Here is a 7,574-nt window from a genome sequence, read left to right as displayed (position 1 = left end):
CATTGTATTTTATAGAATCTAACACAATGCAGTCTTGGGTAAAAGATAATGGCTTTTTGTGTCACCTAAAGAAATTTAAAACTATGATCCCACTTTTCCCTGAGGCATTTTAAGACTTTTTAATAAAAGTGGATTGCAGTTTTTCATTTTGTTATTAAAGCAGCTGCAGATGAAACATCTGACTTTCTTGTGTTGCCTTTGGGAATTGTGTCTGTAACACATTTCCAAAAGTTGGGTTTAATGTATTGAGCTATCTAAATTGTTTGTAAATATCACACCAGATACTGTGTGACAAGGAGACAGGAAAAAAATCACATATATACATATTTTCACTGAAAAAACTTTTATGTCTTGACATTTATTTCTTCTGTGGGAGCAATACTGAACAAATCCTAAGTCGATATTTACTCTATTCCTCATTATGGCAGTTATTTATGTTTGTGGGTCAATGACTGGATGTCAATCAACTTAGCTCTTACATATCTTCACTGTATTAAAAATTGACAATTCTTTAAATGAAAGTGATAGGCAAACAAATCATAGGCTTTTTTATTAAAATAAAACAGAAAAAAAAAATGGTTGTTGTAGTTATTTTAAATATTGGGAGACTGATCATCCCTTTTTGGAAGCATCTAGGTGAACACTGAGAGGCTGGAACTCTGACATCAGACAGTAGATTATGATTTGATCATTTTTCATTTGTATGGAAAGTCCCTTGAAGTGACACAGCCAAACCCTTCTTCACCTTAATATGGGAAGCAACATGGGTAGCATGTTTAGGAGAWAAAACAAGGAGAAAAATTTTGTGAGAAATGACCAAAATATGGGAACAAGTGAGTCACACACTGAGCCAAGGAACAAACTGCTTCTGTAGAGGCAAAACACCTCCACTAAGTAACAAGAAGGAAGTCAGATTTCAGAGGTGGCATCAACAAAAACTTYCTAGGAAACAGTGAGGTCTTGCAGAGTTTGCGACTGCTCAGACATCCTCTGAGCTGTTTGGTTTTCAGAATGGAAAAGAGAAACTATACTGCAAAGACATAGCGAGTATGGCTAGACTCTTCAGGCTTTCATTATCTGAAAAGTTGAATAACCTAGTCTACAATCYAATGAAACTTGACTTTTTGAGTTTTAGGCATATTGATCTTCACTGAGSAAAATACTTTCAAGCAGACCCACGCCAAAGTTTTGCCTGCTTGGGTTTCCACCAACAGATCCTTTCCTTGATGCTCTGTCTGAGACCACAGCTTGTCATCAGCCAAGATACCTTCAATGCATAATACTAATTTTTTCCAATTCTTCCACAATATCTTCTGCAGAGAAGTTYGGAAAACTGTTAGGGGAGAAAAAGTGCTGGTTTACAGTTTAACTTTTCAGGAAATATAAACATAGCCCATTAATGACTGACAGCAGCTCTTCCTGTTCAGCAATATGTGGAGCTTTGAATTTATGAATACCCAGTAAATCAAAATTAGGTTTTCAGCTGCTTTTTGGACAAATTATTTGTAACTAAAGAAATTTCAGTGCTGAAATAAGAAACTTATTGCAACAATGGTTGCAATGTAATGGTTGCCACAATATTTACAGGAAGAACTCTATGATAAGACTTTCACTGAGATCTAAAATCAAGGGAGAACTGTTATACATTTTGTTCTTTGGAACATAACTTTTGTTAGCCTAGCAAGCCTCAAAAACTGACAAAAATACAAGTAAAATCAACATCATGCTGGTGATGGTTGGGTTAAGTAACACTAGTTTTAAAAAAGTTATTTTCAAGAGCAGCTTGGATGTAAAATTTAAATATATGAGCAATTGATTTGATGCTTTTTATCCCTACTAAAGTTGACACTTTCATGTTGATTTTGCATGGGAAGACCTTGTAAAGCAAGTAGCTTCTTTAATTTTTTTTTTCCCAGTATGCTTAATTATTAATATATCATACTTTTTAATTAATTTTTTTTAAACTGAATACCATTTTCTAGTGGTTGGAGGTTACACAAATAAGTTTCTAATTGCATAATCATGGTCTTGCAAAATATTTCAATAAAAATATTTTGGAGTGAGATTGTCTCAGTTTTCACTTCAAATTGCTACTCCATATACAAACACTGATGAGCCCTGCTGTCCTACTGCCTGTCCTAGACCTATTTAGGGCAACCCACACCTACACCTAAGCACAACTTTTCTCATAACTCATTCATTCTCACTGTAAACTCTTCAGATCTTGCGGTTTTCTGATATTTGCAACTGTGGTGAAAGTTTTCTTCATATATACACAATTTTAATTGAGGTATTTATTATTAGTTTGTTGAAACGAAGCTGCTGCTGATGGGGAAATCTTTGAAAGCTAAGGTTACTTCATTTTTTCACCCAATATACACATATATATCTGGAACACTTTGACATATCACAGTAAATGGAGCAAAAAAGCAAGACTGGAGAAAACGTTGATCTTACTATGCTTTGTCTCGCCTCCTGATGCTGGCACCAAAATACAAAAGAGTCTTTTTCTTTCCGGCTATGCTACAGGTCTTCTACACAACTTTGGTCAAGTCAGTTTTCTTCTTTGGCTCCGGTTCCTCCAGCCAATGCAGATAATGATCCTGACCTCTTTTCTATAATGCTTTGAGATCCTTGGGTGAAAAGTTCTCCCTAAAAGCGTGGTAGTTTTATTATTGTATCCATTATATAGTTACACTATTCAAGGTCAATAGACCTATATATCTGAACAAAAATGAGATTGTATGACCATCAGTACAATGCGGTAATTGCACTCAAAAGTATCCAATTGAATGTTTAGCCCAAATGAAGCCATATTTAGCATGGCTTCATATATTGTTATTGAAAGTTTGATACACTGAATCTTGGACTTTCTTTGATTAAAATTCTGCTGTTAGCCTTCCTCAAACTTTTTAATTCATTGGCTGCTGCCCCCAAGGGATTAATATGGATTGGGTAAGAAAAGACTGACATCAACTGCATATAATGACATTCTATCCAGGATGTCCAATATCTTTATACCTTCAACTCTATTATTGTGTTGGATTCTTTGACTGATTTGTCCCAGAATTATGGTAAAAAGGGAGGGCAAAAAGGGGCACCATTGCCTTTTGCTGCTAGAGAAAGTAAAGACTTCCGAGTGGTATCCATTATTCCCTACTATAGGCTCCACTACAATGTCTTTAGTTAAGAAAGTTTTCTACTATTATGTGAAACTCCCAAACTTTCATCAAATAGCTTCTTTTCAGCCAATCAAATGGTCCTTCAGCATACAATGTTAATAAATATAAGAATCCTCTTGCTATTTCTGTTTTGTAATGATCTGTAAGCTGAAATTTGTGTGTTTCTCCAACCACTCGTGTATTTTRTGGTCATATCCTCATTGCTTCTTCATTCTTCCAGTTTCTGCCATTTTCTACCATTTTAAATACATACAGTCTATTGTCTCACTTTGGACAATTTCTTTAGTATTAGACAAGAACCAGGAGAGTTCTTAAGTGAACACTTCATGATAGGTGAGCAGCTGTCTAGTTTCAAGTTGATGTCCTAAACCAGGGTTTAAGGACAATTTTTAGTCCTTAGCATTGAGTTTCCAAGCAGCTGCTTCTATTCAACTTGAACACACTATTCAGTCACAGCATTGTAGGAAAGAGGTAAGGTAACTAAGAGCTAATATTCTTGGTCTAAGTTCTCAATGAATCTTCTTCAAATCCTTTTCTGCAATTTCCCGCTACCTATGAAWTTTTTACCTTTAAATATTTCCCTTACAAAGAGAAAATACTACACTAAGATCTGGTTTTAAATCACAGAGTTTTATTTTTTTCTATTTGTTGAACATGAGGTTTATTATTTTACATTTCCATCYTCCTGGCCACAAGCATGAGATAAAAGCAAGATGCTGTTCAAACTAATAAACAGTTAGAAATAAGGTGGATCAATAACTAACACTAGTATTACACTTTAGAAATGGTAAAACTATTGCAAGGGTGTGTTTTGGTCCATTGCCTCAGTTTCAGGCTGTCTGAAAGGTCCTGCTGGAATGGCTGGGATAGAGTTAATTTTCTTCACAGTGGCTGGTATAGWGTTGTGTTTTGGATTTGTGCTGAACACAGGGTCAATAGTTTAGAGACATTTTTGTCATTGTTGAACAGGGCTTACACAGAGCTAAAGCCCTTTCTGCTTCTCATACTGCCCAACAACAGTGGGGCTGAAGGTGCATGAGAATCTGGGAGGAGATGCAGCCTGGGCAAGTGGCTCACACTGACCAAAGGGATATTCCRCAACAAATGGCCTCATATATAAAGTGAGGGGATGAAGGAGGAAGGGTACCATGTTTGGAGTGATGGTATTYGTTTTCCCAAATCACCATTACACGTGGTGAGGCCCTGCCTTCCTGGAGATGGCTGAACACCTGCCTGCCCATAGAAGCAGCGAATTAATTCCTTGTTTTGCTTTGCTTGTGTGAATGGCTTTTGCTTCCCCTGTTAAACTGTCTTTATCTCAACCCACAAATTTTCCAGCTTTTATCCTTTCGATTCTCTCTCTGATTCCGTTGGTGGTGAGGTGAGAGAGTGACTATGTGGAGCTTGGCTGGTGGTTGGGATTAAACCACAACAAAGGCAAAGTTGTGCTACAGCAAATAAAAATGTTTTACAATGGATTTTGTGTGCTTTATTTTAAACAAAATGAACATGCTTTTTCTTGACGATAGTACTAATAGGTAAGAGCAAAATTAATTGACTACATAATTGTTGGCTTTACAAATGAATCACCTTAACATTCTGTAATAGTTTCGTTTTATTCTGCTGCTAAGGATTACTTGGAATATTCTATAACATAAGAGTTTTTTGAGTAAAATAGGCTTTGGTAATTTTATATGCATAAAGGTATAGTAATTTCTGGTAGATTAAGAGCCCAAGACATCAACTCCTACTCAGAAGTGTTGTTCTGAGATATTCTTTTGMTTCAGATGAATTATTTATTTCAGCAGAATTCAGACCTCATGAAATACTAGAGGGAAAAAGAAAAAAAAAATGGAACCAAAAACCAAACCCCACTTTAATTCCATTTTAATACCTATTGTATGATTCTTTAGTCCCTTTTTTCTCTTTCAGGTTTGCTTCCCAAGATACATTTCCAACAAGTGGAGGCRAAGAGTTTTGCATCATTGTGAACTACAGAACTGGACTATAGGTGAGTAGAGCAAAGAGTAGAGGCAAAACATACTGGTGAATATTGAGGTAACTGCATTAACTGCCAGCTGAGAATCCATCAGTTATTATCTTCCTCACAGTTTTATTGCAACAGGAAATTACAAACAGCCTGATCCCATGCTGCAAAATGTAGGCTACTTGGAAGAAAAGATTAAAAAGATACACCAACAAAAAAAATCTACTTTTCGAGTTCAAACAGTGGAGGAATATATTGATAGGGAAGGGAAAATACATTTTGACCTTTCTGACTTGTGAACTATACTCACGTGTGATTTAGTGAATAACTGGACCTGAAATCTTYCATTGTTCTTCAAGAGTAAGATTTTATATTTATTAAACAAATTGCRTTGAATTGTGTGCCTCTGTTTTAAAGATTTCATATTCTGGGTTAAACTGCTATATACTGATTATTAAAGATGATTCTTTCATTTTCCCCGATTATCTTAATTACAACTATTGTATTAGAATTTTTCACTTTTCAAAGGCTTGGTCAAATATCTAATCATTCGATTTCAAACTGCAATATTGCWCAGATACTATTAATTAAATGGAAGCAGAACTGTCAGTATTGCTGTCATAACAGCYGGAGATAAGTATATTACAATCATAATATCTGCTTCCTACAAGTTTTAGCAATCTATCCATCTCTATCAGTTAGTGCTTTTTAGTAATATGTTGCGTTGGGAAATAATTGTTTAGTTCTTACCAAAAACTGAGTTGTATTGAGAGAATTGCTAAAGCCTTAATCATCAAGAAAATCACCAGCTATTTCACCAGCTATCATCCCTGTGTTCAGCCATGATATTAAGTTGGAAAGGGTATTGGAATCACATACAGATATTCAGTCAGTGCTGGAAACTCTGCTTTGCAGATTCTCTTCAGGAAGGTGTAATTGTGGCCTCAAGGACTTGCCCAAGCTACTGAAAAAAAAGTAACAATCATAGTAGTATGACTGGTGAAGTACAGCTCTTTTTCTGGCTCCTGGGAGAGCTCATACTGAAAAGGAATTTTCACTACTCTTTCAATAAATGTACTCTGTAACTCCTTTACCTTTGAATTTCACAGTTTCATTGGCAGGGAAGTAAGTAGGGCAGTGCCATTTCCTCAAAGGCATATTCATYACCCAGACCTTTGTTGGCACCAAACTGGAAAAGTGTTTCTGAACTCCATTGCTCTAGTTCTGCCTGCAGCTTTCTATAAGTGATTCTCCTCTCCTCRTGATAGTTTGGGCAAACCATCCACATGAGGTGGATGCAAGAAGAGAAATCAGGAATTTCCCAAAGGGTGAGAGGTGTCAAATATTTCTGGCTGTCCAACACAGGACCCTTCAAAGGTGCCTGATATTCAGAAAGGTTAGGAACATTCTCTTTGAAGATCTAGTGGCTCTAAGAATTTTTGATTTTACGTGTAAATTCAGAAGTTACATCAATGTTTTGTTTCTCATTAGGCATTGCAGAAGACAACAGAATGCACCAATCTGTCCACTCTTTTTGTAAAGAAGACCACATGAATTCTGTGTAACGGAGATATTTCTATTACTTCTGCTCCAYATGGCTCACTCCACCTGTAATGGCCACCTCAAATCCTGTCTTCAGTTTTGGGACACTCACTGTAATAAGATCATCAAAAGACTGGGAGAATGTCCAGAGAAGGGCAACAAAGCTGGTGAAAGGTCTGGAGCACAAATATAATGAGGAATGGCTGAGGGTGCTGGGGTTGCTTAGTGTGGAGAAAAGGAGGTTTAGGAGGGACCTTATTGCTCTCCATGACTGCCTGAAGGGAGCTTGTAGAAAACTGGGGGTGGATCTTTTTCATCAGGTAGCATGGGACAGAATGAGAGAAAATGATCTCAGGATTCAGCAATGGAAGTTTAGATCAGATATTAAAAACAAAATATTTACAGAAAGGTTTGTCAAGCATTGGAACAGGCTACCAATGGAAGTGGTTGAGTCACCATCCCTGTAATTGCTAAAAACATATGTGGATAAGGCATTTGACAACTTTGTTTGGTGGTGAACATAGTCTCGCTGCTAGGTTGGTGGCTGGACCTGATGATCTTAATCTCTTTTCCATGTATGATTCTATGATTCTAATTGTAAGCAGAGATTTTTTTTTTCTTTTTTTTTATGGTAAGATCTCCAACCAAGTGGGTAGGGCATTAAAATGAGGAAGATCAAAAGATAATTAAATTTTGACAAATAGCTCTTGTAATATCACATACTTTCTTTTCAATGCTCTTCTGTCTTTGGCTCCTAGACAAAGAATCTTTTTTTTAATGAATTAGTTGTTTAATTTTTTTTTCACTGTCACCTTTTCATTTAAGCGGTCTTTTGAATATTCATTCAGTTATTCTACTTTAAA

This window comes from Malurus melanocephalus, unplaced genomic scaffold (genome assembly GCF_030028575.1).
Source record: "Malurus melanocephalus ecotype Western Australia unplaced genomic scaffold, MMel_1.1 scaffold_152, whole genome shotgun sequence".
Lineage (NCBI taxonomy): Eukaryota > Metazoa > Chordata > Aves > Passeriformes > Maluridae > Malurus > Malurus melanocephalus.
The sequence above is the reverse complement of the archived record's forward strand: the minus strand, read 5'-3'. Positions refer to the sequence as shown.